Genomic DNA, 20330 nt, shown 5'->3' on the forward strand with positions numbered 1-20330 from the left:
AAGGAATGACTAGGGAAGTTGTCTCTATTTGCAAGATTCAAATCCTTGTGGGACATTTATGAATTTATTCAGAAGACTCCCGGGTCATCTAATTGAAGCATTCATTTTTCTTTACGAATTTCTTCACTTGAGATGTCTTTGTGAAAACGAATTGGTCCAAATGCACTTAGCTTTTCGGCCTGAAGACACCGCCAGGGTGAGGTGATACGTCTGCAAAGCTAGCCCATGCGACAATGCTCTGGAATAAAATTGAATTATTCGGAATTTATGACTTTTTCATCTTGTCATGCCACATTTATGCTCCATGCAGGAGATTGTGCTGTCAAAATGACTCCAGTGTCTCTATTAGATATAATAACGGGAAAACGAGATTCATTATTTTGTGTGGACGCGTTTAAGGTTGAATGCGCTCGCACCTTAAAATTGTCTTTCTCTTTAGGTGGTATAAATTGTATCTTAGTCATTGTATTCGAGACGGTAAATCATAAACTATTGCGTGGGTCCTTCAGGACAGGTTCCATTTCTTGTTGTATAAAGACACGTTAATAGAGCTATTGGGAAAAAAATGCTTTTTTATAAGCATATCTTGACAAGTAGTTAGTAATTGGATGATAATTGCCAGAACCTTACCAGACTTTCCCGCTTTATAGGATCAAGTATTGTAATTAGTCGTCGGGACATTTCGGCTCGTTTAACTAATGTCCAATCTCACTAGAGATTATCCGTTGGTTTTGGCGATGTATTTCTTAGAATTTTTCACGTGGAAAGTTTTTCTGATGCGTTTTGGAAAGTTCCCTTTATTTTTCAATGACTCCGGAGGAGCTCGTGAAACTTTTTTCAGGAAAATCGGATAAAGACATTTTGCTCGCCAATTGCATTGATGCTTAGTCTCTCCCAAGAAATCATTTAGTTGTATGAAGAAAAATATCACGCTGACAAATATTTAGCCGGGAGAGAAAATCACTGCTGTTATATGTTCCTATTTTTCTTCGATGCACCCATTTCCCTTTCCTCACTCATAATTTTCTCTCCAGTCCACCGTTAGTCCTTTTTTATCGTCCCTGTTCACACTTTTAAATTCAATTTCCTCATCCATCTCCCCTGTTTTATCCTCTTGATCAGACGTCGCACTTCATTCGTACTAAATGCTCAAATTAATCACGCTGTTCCTAAATATATGCCTAGTCATAATATAGGGTAACTGATATCATTATGAAGCCCTGGGCATTTTCCATGCATATCTAGGCCTATCGTGGTGTTTATATCAAGTGTCCATAATGATCAAACCTTGTCTCCCATTGATCTAATTGCTTTCTCCCCGCGGTTATTCCTTGTTTCTAATTCGTAATGTCTTGCCTCACTGCCATCTTTCCCATAAGTCACGTCCTAATCCATTAATATCAAATGATTACTTCAAGGAACACCCACAATGACGTCCTCTGAATACGAAAAATATAAAATATTGAAAAATTTTATTGTATTAATGGAACCTATTGTCAATAGTGAATATAGTCACTAATAAATCGGAAAAAAGAGAAATGGAATTTATCCATTCCCGTACTAAAATATGAGAATACTTGTGCGTATAACAGTAATTTTTAAGTGTTGAAGAAAGTTCATTAAATATTCAAGAACCTAATAACTAAAATCAAGAACCGATAAGGTCTATAATATTTAAGTATATATTATGGCACGTTTTCCGTAATATAACGTAGACGAGGTGCTTAATCGGAGAAAAGTACCTATCTAGATCATGAACTTCCCACACGAAAACTTTGGAGATGGCTGGCTAGTTTTTGTTCACAACCGTATTAGCTGCTGCAGATATGAATTTAATTTGCAAGGCAAATAGCCCAAGTTAAATTTTTGAATATCGTTTCATCAGCCATTAAGAACCTTCTCTATTGATAAATTTCGCCACTTCCTCGAAGAAAAGAGTTTAATCATCTGTCATGGCCCCTCGTATACGTTACTATGCGAAGAGGGAACCACAACTGAACGATACAATGTCACCTCCACCTTGCATTGGTGGAAATACTACAGTGGAAGGCTCTGAGAGTACATCCGGGGAGTGAAAAACACTTGTGAAATAAAAGGGAAAGAAGTGAAGCACTACTCAACCTACGAATAAGTATAACTTTTTCATTTTCTACTAGAGGAAGGCGGTGGCACTTCCTTATTAGTTCCGATGAATAATGGCAGGTGAAGGCGTCGACGTTCGCAAGCAGGGTGCCGGTGTTGAGGGTGTCGCTGAAATGAGGAGAGTTAAGGCATGCGATTTAATATGCTAATTAATCGATTTCACCCCGAAACTTAATTTCCAGAAATCAGGAGAGCATTATGTACGGCGGCCCAAGCGTAGACATTATTCATGCATGATGTGGGGCTGTTTTTTCAGTTTACTACAGCAAAAATAAATTTATACTGGCTGGCAAGTGGGGTCGGATTAGCGTTTAATATGAAAGCTCAACACCTTAAAACTTCGTGATGAGAGGGGTCTTGCGAAATTATCATCCAAGGAAACCTGTAATTTGATGATGCATAAGGAGAAGAATCAGTGAAATTTAGCATATGGCGGAAAACTGTTTTTAGCGTCAAGCCAAAATCAAAAGTGTCCGCCCTTCCCACTTTCCTGATAAATTTTCACTCTCTATTAACATGTTCATCGCGCCTAAAGAATTGTTTTATTAACTTTCTAATAAAATGACACTACATCGAGAAAAGGTAATTAATCATGTCTCCAACCAAAGCAGTATTTTCTCTTACCGATCACATATCTATCCTAACATAGTCTAAATAGAGGATGTGGAGCTATTGGCTGTTGAACAAATTGTAACAAAGAAGAAAATTCTATTGACAATAAAAATAAAAATAATTAAGAAGAACTCCAATACCGGTATTTCGGTCACCAGGTGACCATATACTTGACTTTGGACAGTGCCTGGTGCATAGTCTTCTTCCAAGTTCAAGTTCCCATTTGATTCTCTCCCCGTAGATGGTCACCTGGTGACCGAAATACCGGTATTGGAGTTCTTCTTAATTATTTTTATTTTTATTGGCTATAGGATTTTCTTCTTTGTTACAACTAACATAGTCTATCAGAAAGAATTTCACTTAAAACAGTGATAAGTTTATTCTCCACACCCAAAATCTTTAACTGCTTAAAGTAGATCATTCACTCTGAAAATGTTTGACTTCGAGTTATTACTTACTATACTTTCGTCGTGAATATTAGTCTTTCAATTAAAAGTAATATTTTCACCAAACTGAAGGTTTTGGCTTAACTGGAAGAGGTTAGCAGATGTGAATTTTACATATTTACCTTCGATTATCTGGATTAAAGACATGTTAAATGACAGGACGACACGAACTAGCTTCACGATTCTTAAACCTTTTTAAATTTCTGTTACACACATAGAATAACAGGTTTTTTGTCATCTTATCGGAGAGAAAAGCTCTTGCGATGTCGATGCAAGAAAGGGGCGATAGTTCTAATTAAAAATATAGTATTTTTCTTATTTGATCTCACTATCTTAATGATTCGCTATGATTTCTCTTTCCTTCCCGATAAGACCCGAAGGTTGAGTGTGAAGTACGTCCAATTGAACGAACGTCCGATTAAAAGTGTGAACGTACGAAGAAAATGGACTCGCAGGCTTTTGTTACCATCACAATACACCACTCTTTTCACCGAAATGAATGGCGGAAATGGTCTACGTCCTAGATTTATTGGTCAACCGTAGATTCTTACATTTTCCTACGCTGAGGGAATGAAAAATCCATACCATCTTGATATTCCACGAGAAAAACGACCACTACATTTTGATAAATTCCTCTTTCACTGGCTCTCACGACCAATTCATGAAATTAACGGCTTTTCTTTCTCTCCGTTTCAAAGCCATCCCGATAACATGGGATGAATAAAGCGGTGATGTCACCGATAAATAAGAAATAAATTTCCCTTAACTATATGTAAAAACAAAATTTGAATAAATTTGCCGATTCATAAAGGCGTCCCTTAATTTATTAATTTTATATAAAATTAGAAAGAGGAAAGTAACTCAAGTCCCTTCACTAGAGAATATGAACTGAAAATACCACACGAAAAACTCAGGAAAACCAGAAATACTGAACCACCGACATTAAATATGATGAACTGAAGACGAATCATAAAATCGTCGTGAAACTAACTTAAATATTGTGATCCTTGAAGTAAAAGGGTACCAAGATACAATGATTGGGAGAATAAGAGAGCAATGACCATGACACAAAGCGATAAAGTTCGGTTCTCTTGAGGGGATCGGGATGGTGCAGTGGCTAACGTAGAGGCTTCCCAACGAGATGGCTCGGTTTCGAATCCTGTCGTCGTCCGTCGGATGGGACGTTAAACTGCGGACCCTTCGGCGCCTTTCGTCAAGCGAATGCCGACGCCGGGTTTCACTCCACCCTTCCTTTTCCATCCTTCCCTAATGGCGAAAATGACCTTAATTGTCGGTCGCCTCCCCTAAAATTACTACTACTACTCGACTCTCTTGAAGACGCGCCGTGCACTTAAGGAGGGACTGGGAGGAGGACGGGGGGCCTTTCTTCATTACTGCTACGAAGGGTCTTCAGGTCTAAGGAAGGTCTTTGCTGAGTGCAACCAATGCTTTGAGGAATGGCTAGGTATAACGATTTCATCGATATTATTTCATAATAGCTTTATATCGATAATTAAACGGAACTGATTAACTGTGGGTCGATATCTATCGTTGATATGTAGACACTTAGGGTGATTTTACTTGAAGGATATATTTATATAACGTCTTGTTTGGAGCGAGGTTGAGACTTTAACAGAAACAGTCTGTATATTTCATTGGAGACAAATACAAACACCCATGCCCTAGGTGGAGCAAAACCCACTTAGGCGGGAATCGAACTCACGATCTCTTGGCAGGCGAGGATGTTACCCCACCGCCACCGAGGTAGAGAGTGCGATACGACAGCATTCCATGTGACGATGGAAATATTAGAGCTCTACAATTAGGAACCTTAGGAAATGCTAGCCCTGCCGTATAAGACCATATCACCAAACGGTCACGTCTTTCTTCGAAATGAATGATGTCACCGATACGTGATATGGTTGATACCGTCGATATATACAAAAATTATCGCCATGTCGCTATATCGTCAAATCTCGATGTTTATTTTACAGTGACGGTTGACGGCCGAAAATGTTAATTGTACAACCCTTAGAGCGACATGCAAATGCTTGGAGATGGCAACCCGGAAAGAGATACTTGCTACCTTGGCCATTCTCTGTTTCCCTCGAAGTCTCTTCTTCCAACTTCACGCTTACCTCATCACGTATTCTACTATGCCTCGAGAACTAAAATACGCCAGAGGTGTGGCGTAATATTTTTGAAAGCAGAACCCTCCTGCCACTGGTTTCAGCTTTGCTGTTGATCCCACTTGAATCCGAAAAAAAGGTCGAAGTACTTAAGTATGACTATCAAAATAAGCTGCAATCCGATACTTGAAAGTTTCAAAAGAATTAATTTCTAAGTAAATACATCGTGGAGGTGGTAACGTTATAGGGAGAGGAAGGTACAAATCTATTGATGACAACTTGGATGACCGTCAAAAGTTCCTAATACGTCGGCCATCGTGGAGGAAGGTAAGATATAAAAATGGTTAACTGTGAGAAGGTTTTCGTTTTGAAAAGGGCGGATATCAGAGACATGCGGACTCCTTAGAGGTGTAAGGAGAGCACTAATTATTGCTCTCATAAAATAATATGCCAAAAATTACAGAAATTCTTAGCGCAGTTAACATGATAAAACGATTTACTCCCGACATTCATTACTCAATCCGTGCTGAGAGAAAGACAATCAGGTCCAGGAAATTTAGAGAAATTCACTAACTTGCTCGGTTGTTTTAAATCTCCTGGTCAAAAAGGATTCTTTGCGGGCTTTTTGATGACATCAACATAGCCCCTCAACGGATGACATTTTGAAAAGGAATATTTATCATCAATATCGTTATTCATTGCGGGTCAGACGATCACCAACGAAATGGGAACGGGAGAAACAGTCAATGCGAGGCCAAACGTGTCGATTAGGCTTTAAGACCCTGGTTTATATATTTGTAACAATAATATTTTGACTACCCTTTTTTGATTCTGGGTAGCACGGTCAAGAAAAAAAGGCCAGCCGAAATATTTATATGCACCTTTGAATGAGCCAGGAATATAAACTTTTGAAGGAAGGAGGATGAGCAAAGAGCATAAAGCGGTGAATGTGAGAAAAATAGGAGAAATTAAGGTTCAGTAAGTGAGTTAGTTATACAAATGAAGGTCTTAGTTGGGAAAAAGAGGCGGCTGAGAGAGAAAATTGAAGAAAATTGAACATATGGCAGAGAAAGTCAACATTCCGTTGGACGAGGGAAGAATTCTGTGGATAGAAAGTGGGATTCTGGCTAAGCGTGACATTTTGGAAATAAAATCTGAGACTAATCCAAATCACATTTAGGAGGATGCCTCATATTACTACCATTTCAATTCAAGCATTATAGTGCAAAACTAACATTACATTCAAATTTTGAGTGCCACCATTTGGCAATCAGTAACACCAATCAAAGTACAGTATTAACCAATCAAGGTAAACCAACCAACCAAAGGTACAGTTAAGCCAATGAATTATTAGAAGCAAGCCAGTTAATAGGAAAATCAAAAAATAGAGAGGAAAAATAATTTAGTCCAGTTGCTTGGCCGTCCTCTTCTTGAAGCCCCGGACATTTACAGGAAAAGGTTGAAAACATCTCCAGGTAAATTCAAAGTACTGCGGGAGATGTGACAGTAACTTTCAAATGAGTTATCCGCTACTATGCATTAAAATGCAAACATTTCAAAGTGTAAAAATCATTCGCCTAAACCGGGAACTCGGTCAAGACGAATGATTTTTACACTTTGAAGTTACTGCATTTTTAGCTCTAGGTAATATGTTCTAATCACTTGTGCTCTTATTTAGGAAGGGGTATAGTGAGTGATGTGTTTTCCCTTTGACGTCTTCCCATGCCTCATTCCTCGCGTAAAATTAAAGCATTTTCCCTAGCCTAATTGTTCGTATCTATATATAACAAATATATACATCTTTATATATATATATATATATATATATATATATATATATATATATATATATATATATATATATGCGTATATATATAATTATATATGTGTATATGTATATATATATATATATATACACTCACACATATAAGAAATTCATACAAATCTACACCCACAGAGGCGAACACGATATTCAATCGAAAACCTTTTTGACTTACACGCAAGCAAATACATGCAGTATCAACTAACATACACATGCACCTACGCATATACCTTCTATCTACGAACGTTTAATATTGTCCTGGCTTGTAAATGGACTGTCTTTAACATTTCTATAGTTACTTTGGTTTCTTAGTATCATGATTCCTGATTGCTCGGGGAAAGAACAAGTAATTGTATCTATCTGCACTGGAATCTGTCTCCCTTATCTTTGTGGTCTGATCTACCAAAGCAGTCTGGGGCTATGATAATTCTTTGAGTGTCATTTTTAAACTCGTTTGTTCTCAACCTTGCTAAAATTCTAAGTGTCGCTTGTTCTCTTCGCACCTCAAGAGGCTCCCAGGCTAATTCCTCTTAAAAGCCCGTCACACTCTTCTTCCTGTTGTAACAATTTTTGACGAATATTGGGGATTTTCTCTGGAATTTATCTAATACTTTCTCCCAAGGATCTCAAATACTTACGGCATATTCCAAATGAGGCATTACTAGAGCGAAATAACACTTCTCCTTTACTTTCTTATTACATTTCCCCACCGCCCGGCTAATGAAGCCGAGTTTCTTTAAAGCGGATCCGTATGTTGTCCTGATATGTGCTCCCCATAAAAAGCGTGGCGTTAGAACCACTCCAAAATATTTAACTTAATCTACCATAATTAGCACTCAACCCTCTATTTCATAATTTATGTCCAGCTCACCACTCCATTGTTCCAAAATTTCAAAACTGCGCATTTACCTATGCTAAGTACTAATACCCATTCCCTACAGTGATCCGTTTTCGTCTCTCTAGAGAGAAGCTCACAATCTGATCCCTTATTTCCCTATATACTACCGCGTCCTCAACAAATAATCGGAGGTTACTACTAACGTGTGAGCTCTAGTCATCATTGTATTTAAGAATAGAAGCGGTCCCATTACACTTCCCTGGGGGACGTCCGAAGTTACATCTACATCTGTTGAGTACAACCCATCGATGACTACTATTTGTTTGTGATTTGACGAGAAGTCTCTTATCCAATTCATCTTTTTCTCATGGACACCATAGCATTTAAGTTTGTGTAACAATTTATTGTGCAGAGGTTTATCGAAGGCTTTCTTGAAATCCAGAAATGCTTTTAGCAATTCAAGTATTTGAAGAAACGATGGGTATACGCCTAAGCAAAATCTGTGCTACCGACAGTTTGTAAACGAATTTCGAAATCAAACCTACACATGGGCCAATTTACTACTGTTTACATCTGGCTATTGCATCGATTATTTTTTTTAAACGGTGTTCATTTGTAAGCCCCATAAAGTGCACACAAATATTTCCCCGGAGTATCAAAAAACTTTCAAAGAGTTCGAGGAGCATCGAAGACCAAAGAGTTCCAGGAGTCATTCCAAAAAGTAATTGCGAGTCAAGAGGGGCTCGACAGCAGTCTTGACGGCGAGTAATATCCTACTCTAACCCCTCCCGCATGGCTGAGCTCAGGGCCATAGGACGGAACTGTCGTTTCTCTGTCCTTCTGATTTTCTTTGGTATATCACGCTTAATATTTTTTTTGTTTCTAAGAGACACTTTTATGGCATATTTCACCTCACTGAAAGATGAAGAGGAAGCATAAATCTTAAAATATTTCCTACGCACAATCAAATTGTACGTTGGATTGTATATTAATATATGGACTGTACATTAGCATATGAATTGTACATTAAATAACCGTGATATTATGACATAATCAAGATTTAATTAATTTAAGAGAACGTATGGAGCCATACATTTGGTGAGGTAAGGAAATGAGAATAAGGCTCGCGGCCCGAGTCCATCGGCCGGAATGGGAGAAGAAATTCGTGCCGACGGGACAACTGTCGAAATCCGCTCTACACCAGCAAAACTCTCCGAATTCTTTGAAAATATTTCAGAATTTCACGCTCCATGGAGATCGAAAGCGAATGAAACTCTTTTTGAAGTCTAATGATGTCAAAAAGTGGTTCATTCGCTTCGTTTCTTTCGAATTCATTGAAATTTTTGTTTAGTCTTCATGGGACTTTCAAGTGAACACTCTCCAGCTTCAATAATTGTCTAAATCTTAGTAAAACACGAAGAAACCGCATACAATTATTGGGAGTTGAGGGCTTATCCCTTTGACGGAGGGACTCGAGGCTCCCCAACCTACATGGAATCGGTGCCCATGATACAATTCCACACAGAAATATCGCATAGAGGAAAGTGGGTTAGATGAAAAGCATAACGACGTCGGATAATGAGTGTACTCTTTCGGAATGCGTGGCTATTATACTCAAAGTTAATTACATTTGAAATTAATTTGAATTAAATTTTAAGTGTGGAGTTTGACCTTTACCATTGTTTCATAAATAATTAACGTAGGTGGCAACCGAGGAAAGAGTTTAGAACTAAATTGTGATCCAGACGAACTTTAAACAAAACTAGACACTTCATGTTTGTGGTAACAGAATTTCAAAATCCTAGCTACTCCCGCAGGCAAAATTTAATTTAATTTCGAAACAGGGTGATTGCATTCATATGAGAACTAATCTGATTTAAATTTTATCATAACATACTGTAAAGCGAATATTTGCAAATGTGCAACAGTATATAAAGATTGATACCCTATCCAAATATTAAATAACGTAGGCGTTAATAATTGATTTAGTATATGCAAGTGCAGCGCATTTTATGTAGTACAAGTGCGAATTCATACATGTATAAAGGGGTGCAATGCACTTCGTAAAACCCATCAATAATAACACGCCCTCAAGAAATAATTTCAAAATGTCACGCGAAGAATTGAAACACGAGACAATAAATCCGTAGAAATGTATTGTGAATTAAATGTTGAATGCGTGTGTATTAAATTATAGAATTTTCCTTTGTGACATTAGCTCCAAATTCCGGCTACGTAGGAAAATGGGAATTCTCGAACTATTAAGGAAAAAGAATTCCGATCGTGTTAAGACCTATCAGAGAAAATATACAAATATTATGCTAAACAAGATAGGAAAGGGTAGAACTTATAATTTATGGACGACACGCCACCTAGTTTCCGCTCACGTCGGTGACAAAATGAATTTTAACATTCTCGGAAAACTTCTTTAAAATTAGGGCCGGCATCAAAAGAGTAGTTGAACCCAACCATTTATGTAAGATGGCAGGGAAAAACTCCATTTTATGAAACTCATAACTCAAAGTAATTCGTTGACTAAGTTTTACGCTGAAGGAAATATTTCTACGATTTCAGCAATCATACGGCTCATACGTGACGAGCGTTTAGCGGTCGTATTGGCATTTTTCCTTACACCTTTTGGAGGATTTTCACGATAAATAAAGCCCAATAAAACTTTGAAATAACTGGAACAAAGTTACAATTCATGAAGTTCAAGCCCGAGGTCTGGGCTAAAACTCAAACGTGTAAGCGTGCGGCTGACGAGATGTATCAGGGGGTCCATATATTAAAACCATGACGGGAAGTTTATAGCACTCGGAATCAACCTCCTTAAGCAGTTCAGATAAGAATAGGGACACCGATGAAAAACTAGCCTCCTCCAGGATACACCTTAAAGGGTGCCATATCAATGAAATATAGAATGAGACAATTGCCAATACAGAACAATTAGTTTTGATCACAGCTCATTGTATTCAATACTGATTCTAAGTGTTTGGCAAACGCAAATTCTAACTCAGGTGCAATTTTTGAAATCTTTAAGATGTGCATATGAGTTCTCTCAAAATTTTAAAATTTCACAGTAATTTAAAATATGAATATTCAAAATAGACGATCCATTAAAATAATAATCTAAGCTTCGTAATTTCATTTTGAATTTTATTTTTTCTACTCATACAATTGTATTAATATTTGCGATTGCGTACAACGAACGATAGCAGGTGCGGTTTGAGCATTATCAACCCTTAACTTTACATGCGTACATAAGGAGAAACAATTTCAATTATAAATTCATTTAATGGGTACAAGGAAACGTGGAACCTGAACACCATTAATGGTGGACAGATCAAACGCAGTGTTACGTGGATGCGGGGAGATTAAATCTGGCTCAAAATGTAATTTCATGTCATAAAGCGATGAATATATATTGCACCTCAAATTATAGATAATGTAAAAACCTCTTGACACCGTGGCTAAACGAGAACTGATTTACCTATTTGTAAAACGCCATCTGCTATGAAAGGAGCTAATTACCACCACCATTTATTACTAGACATCGCACCTGAATCCCTCCTACGGCTTTTTTTTAACGACTCTCGTCAAGATTGCAATTTTTGAAACGAAAATATCTAGAAACATTTCCTTTCTCCAGAAATAATGAAGTCGGCGATTGAAAATGGAATACGACAAGGCACTCGCTTCAGCTCGCGTTAACTTCGTTTACAGCAACACGAGCTCAGAATTTCAATACGCAGCCGACACACGCGTAGGTACAGGAATGTATGCATAAGTACGTTGAATACGAAATAAAACAACTATTTTCAGGATTTCTTTCACTTTGTGCCGCGAGTGGAGATAAGGGCGGGGGCGGAGGAGGGAGGGCTGTGGGGGAAGTCGTAAAGGGTGGAGGGGGAGAGAGGAGGTGGCAGAGAGGAGGGGGGAGAGAGGTAGAGAGGAGGGGGACAGGATTGGGGTGGGAGGAGGAGACGGGGGAATAAATTATAAAACACCATTTAATGCTACATTGATGTACGCCTTGATAACGACGGGGCAAAAAATAAAGCTCGGGTCGGGCGAGAGATATGTGTGGCAATTGCAGGGCAGAAAAAGGTAATTAAAGGCAGTCCGGGGCAGGGAAGGGAGCTAGGGAGAGGCGTGATGGATGGTTGGGGGTAAAAATGGCGGAGTGGGATCAAATTGCGTGGAAGGAGGGAGGTGCAATCGAAGTGGATGGGATTGTCGGGTGGTGGTGTAATTATAGGAAATGAGTGGGCGGGCGGGAGGAGGGGAGGGAGGGAAGGGAGGAATACCTGGCCCAGGGGGGAGGAGGATGGGGGAATGGGTGGTTGGTGGTGGAAGGGTGCCGGCGACAGGTTTGAAGCGGAGATAGTATACGGATAAGGGATGAAACGACGGGATTATTCATGACTCGGGGACAAGATTTATATACAAATGCTTGTATTTATGCTGCTGGAGACACTTTCCATCGCTGAAATGTTCCGAGGCATTTCGAACGGCGGGTGGCTCTCCGTCCGGCGACGGGACAGGGACGCGCTGGGGTGTGCGCGGTGAAGTAGCCAGCGAGGGTGGCGTGTGTTCGAATTCCCTTTCTCCTTGCAATCGGGGTGACCGAGACCCTTCCCCGACCCCTACCCCAACTCCTCGCTTACCTACCTCTCCCACGCCCCTCTTGACACCTCCAGCGTGATGACACCGGGATGCCAAGATTCCCGCCGAGGTATGTAGTGCGTGGGAAATAAAGATCATATAGTATTTACCGAATTCACACCATGAAAATGACGTTCACACTCGCACGGAATGGAAATTCAGGAGGGAGGGAGCGAGAACCGAAAGAGCGCAACAATGGGGTGGCCTTGGATCCGAACGCTGGCATTCAAATCTGTCCTTTGTCACAATTTCTGATTCCCGAGAAGTACCAGCTCCTAAAAGTATTACATTTCATATATGGTGATTATTAGAGGTAGTTTGGCCTTTAGGAAATAAGCGCAGCCACACATCTAAGCCGCGTAGAGCATAACTTAGGACATCGTAACTTTGCATTGAAATATACGTAAACCAATTTTCAGCCCCACGCACCTTCCGCGGGCTTTCACATACTGGAAATAGAAGACAATCCAATCGATCCAATACTCCGTTTTTTTCTGGAAAGAGGAAGACAAACGATGAAGTTTTAAATACGGTGGGCGAAGGGAGGTGGTACCCGAGGAAATCCGATAAAGGTAGAAATAGTGGGCGGAGGAGATATTAAAAGACATTGGGATCGAAGGGAGAATGTTAGTTAAGCTTGGGATGGGAAGAAAGAGAACACCATGAGGCTTTTTAAACACCATGAAGGCAGAAGAACTGAAGAGGGAAATAACTTAAGGTAAAGAAGAGGGAGTTCTCGCGATACATAGAAGATAATAGTCGTAAGAGACCGTCCAAAAACCTAATTTTAAAAGGCAGATAACCTTGAATGAACAAGCTGGAAAGGAAAACGGCTTCAAATGGGCACGACGTCGATCGGAGGGCGTGGTAGCCCGGTGGGCAGAATGTTGGGCTACTGACCGGGGGGTCGCGGGCTGAAATGCCCTAGGGAAAACCCCTCTAAACATTCCATGGATATAATTTTAAGGTTATAAGAACTTCGCGGGAAACTTCGCAGTGGCACAAGGACGGGAAGTGCCCCAATCCTTTAAGTGTGGATTTCACGCGGTTTATGACTTAAGTAACAGTGAGTTCTACCCCCATCCAACAAAACCAACCTACGGGTTAAAAATAATATAATATACTACGTCTGGAGTCATTTTATGAACATTTCCGACATCCATGATAAAGGAATAAACAACTGTAAATTTTCACTTTCTATTTTCCAAATACAACAATCATGGTTTCAACCACTTGTGTACATGATGATTCATGATCATGATAATGACAAAAGTTGTTGACGCCGAGGTCGCTTGATTTTGAAAATGCAGTGTGAAAATATAGAGTTTTTAATAATGATATTTATTCTGACAGTCACCTAAGAAAAAAAATCTTAATTTAAATCATATACGGAGCACATTCTGTTAAGCGAATACGTGTTGCAAAAATACATTTTACATGAGTAAATATTCAAAATCAATTTTACAAAGTACGAGGGTCATCCGGAAAGTAGTACCCGTTCGTGCCGCATGAAGTGCTGACGACGCGAGTAGCCGCTGGACGAGGTCAGATAGCTTCAGTGGCTTGTCTGCCTTCTCTGAGCCAAGTTGCGTGACGCTAGCATTGCCTGTGTTGTTTCTGTGATTGTTTACAATGTTTAAAAAAATTGAGAACGCCGCCAGTTGTGAAGTGAGGGCAGTGATTAAATTCCTCAATGCAAGAAACGTTCGCCCATGTGATATTCATCGCCAATTAAAGGAGGTGTATGGAGACAATGTAATGGACGAGTCGTCTGTTCGGCGGTGGTGTCGCAACTTCAACATGGGGAGGGGGAACACACACGACGATGAGCGTTCGGAGAGACCGTCTGTCATTACAGACCAACTGGTGAGCTCAGTTGACGAATTCGTGAGGAACGATCGGCGCGTCACAATTGATGACATCTGTGAGCATTTTCCCAATGTTTCTCGAACAATTGTTCATGAAATTGTTAAACACCATCTGCATTATGCAAAAATTTGTGCAAGATGGGTCCCTCGCGTATCTCAATGAGCTGGCGGCGAAGGACTATGCAGCAGGAATACAGAAACTTGTCACACGTTATGACAAATGCCTTAATTTGCTTGGAGATTATGTTGAGAAGTAGTTTAAAGTATCCTCTTTCAAATAAAATTTTTATGTTTGTTAATATTTACTTTTGTGTCTTTAATTCACGAACGGGTACTACTTTCCGGATGACCCTCGTAAATCATTTCTTGAGCTTGGCGAGGCAATATTCATTTTGCAGGATCCTTTGTAAGAACACGTTGAATGGTTGCGAAGCATAGATTTAAATCGATTTACAGTTGATACGTGTCTTACGCTTCTGGGGAGAGAGTGACACAAATTAATACGGTTACAGTAAATAATTTTTCTTACATTGTGGTTCCATAATAGGGATAACAAAAAAATACTATTAAAACGCCCGGTGTCTGGACAGTGATCATGCGAAGGACGAGTAATGAGGGTATCAATTAGGTAACACGACCTGTCATGTTTATTCTGCTATCATGAATACGGTTTGAAAACCGCGGGTGGGGATTGGGCCATAAGAAAGGAGTCTCGACAGGACAGAAGCACTGAAAGTATGGGAGTGATGCTTTGGTTCCATGGGGGAGAAGGGTGATGGATAAAATGCCAAGCAGCATCAATATGTGGACGGGGGAGGTTCGGGAGGGCAGGATCAAAATTTGTCCCATAAAGCAATGTGATGTTAAAGGACACTCCCTTAATGCAGGTGTGAAAAATCTGGCTGATTCTCTTCAGGGAGGGGCGAAGACATATAGCTACGAAGCACGGGAGAAGACTCGCAAATAGAGAGGAAATTAACCTGACTCAAGGAATCATGAGCTGGGAAGGTCGTGCAATGTGGAGATCCACGATGATCGTGCTTCTTTCGGTGCACACGTTTTGAAGTGTTTCCCAAAAGTGAGGGAATTCGATACCTGCAGCTCATCTCAAGGCGCAGGCGTGAGAACAAAACGCGGAAGCGTGGGGAGACGATGCACCTCAGTGAAAATATTGATGCTGCTCTTTGTCGGCGGTGCAGTAACACCCACGCCTGCTTAATCCAGAGGTTGATTTCCCCCGACGTGGGTTTTCCTCCACCAAGGTGCTAAGGCGTTAAATGTAAAACACCAATATTGTCCTTTTTTTGAGTTATTTTTCAACAAAAATATAATACAGCGTAAATTTCAACATTCCTCATCCCATATCTAGACCTTGTCGCTGAACACCCTCTCTTTACTTTCACATTCTTTCTTCAACTCCCCCCCCCCTGTCAAACGCCATTTCCGCGGCTTGAAGAGTTAGATTTAAGATGTGGACGTACTTACCCATAAGTACTAAAAAAGGTGTTAGCGTACGAAGAAATATATCAATAATCCAGTATGAACGACAATAGGCAAAAATTCGACGAAATGAATATATGCTGTGATTTTTCTGTCGTTGGTATTGCTGCAGTTGACTCGTGTCGCCGCGAGACGAGACGAGAGTCAATCTTATTATCGTTTCATTTCCCCAACTCCAGCTTTGTCTCAGTTCTAGCCTTGTAAAGCTCAGTAACGATATCGTATGGAACTTCAGCTTCTTGTCTCGCTTTCACAAAAAATCCGATAGCGATTTCATATTAGCTTCGGAGTAGCCGGGTAAGTTTTTTTCAATTTGACTTACACCAGGATTCCTTGTTTATTAGTCAAGATTTAATGCGTGGTTGAATATATCATATACTATCATTTAGCGTGGGCTCTCTACTATTATTATGATGAGGAACACCAATTAGCGTTGGCAGAATGTTGAAATATTAGTCGCCCTTCGGTTTTGGATTAACCCTCGGTTTCAATTCGTTCTAAAAATATATATTTCACTGTGTTTAGAATTAATAAATATCACCTTTCACAAAAAAAGCAGACAAGCAAGAACACTCAACCGTTATTTACGTCTGTACAGAATACCTATATAATTAGTGACTTGCTAAGAGACTAAAATGAGACTATAACGTAGTAAAATTTAATGCAGGCAATTAGGGTAATTTAAATGTTTTAAAGTGGATCATATATCTATACTTAAGGACAAGAGATGGTTATAAATACATTTTTACATACGATTTTTGCAAACCTGTAACAATGGTTTCTGGTTCTGATAGCTAAAAGGTGTACGAATAGTTATAAAAACGCTTCACCTTGACCTTTGATGGTATTTTTATTCAATTTCTTTACATTCTGTCATCGGTAATAGTTTTTAAAATATTGTCGCTTTCATTGCTGATGTGAATCGAACCGTAATATATCGGTAAAAAAAATTACATGCACTAAATGGCTTGTTTTTCATCTAACACATGGGTTTTTAAAAGGTGTATCTAATTTTTCCTTCGGCACCGATGCTTTGAAATAGAGGTGTAATACAATAAGTAACCAATTTATTCGAAATATGGTAAGCGAAATGAAACATTTTAACTGCCATAAAAGTCAACCTTGAAGTTTGTTTGTTCATGAACAATATACGCCCTATTGGTAGGAATTATAAAAACACTAAATTTAAATTCATCCAATAAATTAAAATTGTTAATTTGGAATAGTCCGAGCGTTCAGCTACAGGAATAAAAGGCCTTCATTCAGTTTCTGAGGGTGGATTGAGATTTTAAATCAGATGTTTTGGTTACACTAAAAACACCATGGCAAGTCACTGCTGAAAGCAAAGAAATTTTCGAAAGCACATTTTTAAAGGAAGAGTGAATCCACAAAGGCAGTTTTTGATGTCGACCATGCGTTCAGCGAAAACTTTGCGCAGCCACTGTTTCTCTCCTCATCTTTGATGATTCTGAAGTTTACGACTTCGCAAGAGCAATGCCTTTTCCAGTTCTATCATTTACTGTCTCCAACCAACTGATGCCTCGAGAGGCACGCAAGTTTCATCCTCTCTCTCCCCGAGGAAGAATACGGCTTGACGAGGAAGGACTCCCGACTCCTGGCGACCATTAGGAAGAAAAAGATAAAAAATACTGCGGTTCTTCAATGTCAAAAAGTTAGGAAGAGGCTTTTGGGAAGGGAAGCCCTTGATGTTAAGTCTTTTCAATCCTTTACGTTCTTGCTCATTCAGATTTTTCACCACTGCTGCTTTATCTTCATCCCTAATGCGGCCATTTGAGAGAGCTGGGGCTTCCGACGCGTACCTGAGCAGACCAAGTGAAGCGTCACTCGCGAATAATGCACGAAAGAATGATATTTCCACAATGCGCTGAGATATAGCTCTACAGTATCCTCGCATTGAAGCGAACAAATACATCGCGGTAGATCCCGGTAAGGTTTTTCGAAGAACTCGCTCCCACATTTGCACCATGCCTCGAATACCCACTTGGATGGCTGACTTCAGGGGGCAGAGTCACCCAGAAATGGAATACGTCACTCCTATCTTTAAGGGTGGAAATAAACACAATATCACTTACCAAACATCCTCACTAACTTCTCCGTAAAATCCTACGGAACGTCACCATAAACGACGCTATAACATTCCTCGAGAGTCTCGACTTCATCAATCAACATTGTAATCTGGCAACCATCACGGCTTTGAAAAAAAAACAGTAACGCGCAACACAGTTTTATACTTTTATACAATTCACAATGTAATCAGGAGAAAGGAACAGACAAATAGATGTGATATCTTCCAATTTTTAAAGCTTCCGATAAAATCCTACATATCAAGGAGATATACTATAAGCTAAAGGTTGTGAAATATACGAGGAGAACATTAACTGGAGTCGAGACTTTCTCTTCAGCAGAAAACAAAGAGCAATAATATAAAGATAAAGTTCCCATTACGTATTACAGGCAATTCGTGGTGACCTCCACGGCCGCGTGATAGGGATTTAATTATTTTGTTTTTACATAAATGATATCAATGCAAAAACAAAAAGCTATGTAAGATTTTTTTAACAACAATATTGCTATTTAACGGGAAATACCGATTGAATGGGATCGTGAAATACATTCAATCAATTTACGTCGCTCTCGTGAATGATTGAGTCTAGAATTAATTACTGAAAATTCACGGTAATTTGCTTCTAAAAACAGATGAGCATTTACTTTTACGAAAAGGTATGTTTGACTGAACGCTGTTTATGTGGAGGTTTTCAAATGAACGTCCCTGATCATGAAAAACATTGAGGAAAACACTTAGTTGGTACACCGAGTGTATTATAAGTGATATACAAAGGTAGCACATTTTAATTTGCAATTTTATTAGTGAAACGAATAATTGGAAAATAAATCGACGAAAAATTATAGATGCACATGTAGCGACCATCCCTAGCCACGACGTCTTGCCAAATACGCTACTAGAATTTTGGGATCCATAAAAAAAACAAAAGATTAAAGAAATGAAAAAAATACTTAGGATAGGCGCTGCTTGTTTCGTGAAGGAATTCTGCGCGAGAATACAATGCGTCACACAATCTGTGGAATGGAATGGGAGAGCATGGTAACTCGGAGACTCTAGGATATCTAAACCTCATTAAAATGTATCAATTGTGGGATTTAATTCAGATAACGAGGAAATAGGACTACACGCCATATTAATTGGAAGGTCAACCAATGGCGAGAGAAATTAATGAGACTAACTGACGCACAGATTAAGTGATTCATTATTCACTCTTACAATATATAGGGTGCGGCGCTTAAATCTGGACAAGTACGCGTCTCCTCGCATGAGATTTCCTCGCCGGGTTGGCGAAACCTTCCCTAGATTTCAACGAAGCATTATACTTAGCCATAATATCGTAAACAGTTTATCTGGGGTACTAGAAGAATCGAACTATTTTGAAATATAACGCCCAGCCCGAACACTTTCGGTAATAGCGGCTCTTCGATTGTACTCCGGACTTGAACGTAGCATATCGGCCATTTTGAGGTTATGACTGTTTACTAGATGCCTATAGCTTCCAAGAACGCCAATCGTGACCTACATTGGAACTACTATGTGGCGGGTAAATCAAATTGAAATTCGTCCGGATTTAAGCGCCGCAACCTGTAGACTACCGTAAAAAGAAAAGGAAATGACGAAAAATTAATACACATTCCCCCTCGCAGAATTTTTACCCATCATTTTCCATCCTTGATGTCCTTAGACCCTCTGCCAAACACTCTCGTGACGGCTTACTTGATATCGTGCAGATTCAGATACCAAGTTGACGATTTGAACCCAAAGAATTGGAGCGCACACTAATTTCCGTACAGCTTCAGGTTTTAGAAGCTCCTGAAATACAAAACAGACTGATTTATTTTCGGTGAAGTTTCAGTTTTCATATGCATAAAATCAGTTTCATTTTAGTCTTTGCCCCCTGTTTGTGGCAAAGTCCGTGGATGACGAGGAACTAAGGAGGTGATTCTATTTGCATCTTTTCTATTTGCAACTATTCTACGAGTAGTACCTCAAATAACGTCATATTACTTTTATCGACGTTTTCAATGCCTTCGTGTATAGATTTTTCTAGTTTCCCTTCCCTTTGTAAGATTTCCTTTAAGAATATCGTAAATGCAAACTGTGCTGGGTAATGATCATTCTCCTCTCTTTAACTCGGCAAGAAAAAAATAAGCGCTTTAGTTTCCACGCTGGCCGCTTAAATAATTACATCTCGGTGAAACAATCTTTCGGTGGAGGATGAG

At 39.4% G+C, this 20330-nt stretch overlaps 1 protein-coding gene across 1 annotated transcript in view; it reads right to left on the bottom strand.

Moving 5' to 3' along the window:
• The window catches only part of LOC139694641 (monocarboxylate transporter 2-like), a 103215-nt gene that overhangs the window by 32308 nt on the left and 50577 nt on the right, over positions 1-20330 (bottom strand). The gene's annotated exons all lie outside the window — the stretch shown is intronic.

This window comes from Hetaerina americana, unplaced genomic scaffold, assembly GCF_022747635.1.
Source record: "Hetaerina americana unplaced genomic scaffold, ioHetAmer1.1.p SCAF_51, whole genome shotgun sequence".
NCBI classification, from domain to species: Eukaryota; Metazoa; Arthropoda; class Insecta; order Odonata; family Calopterygidae; genus Hetaerina; species Hetaerina americana.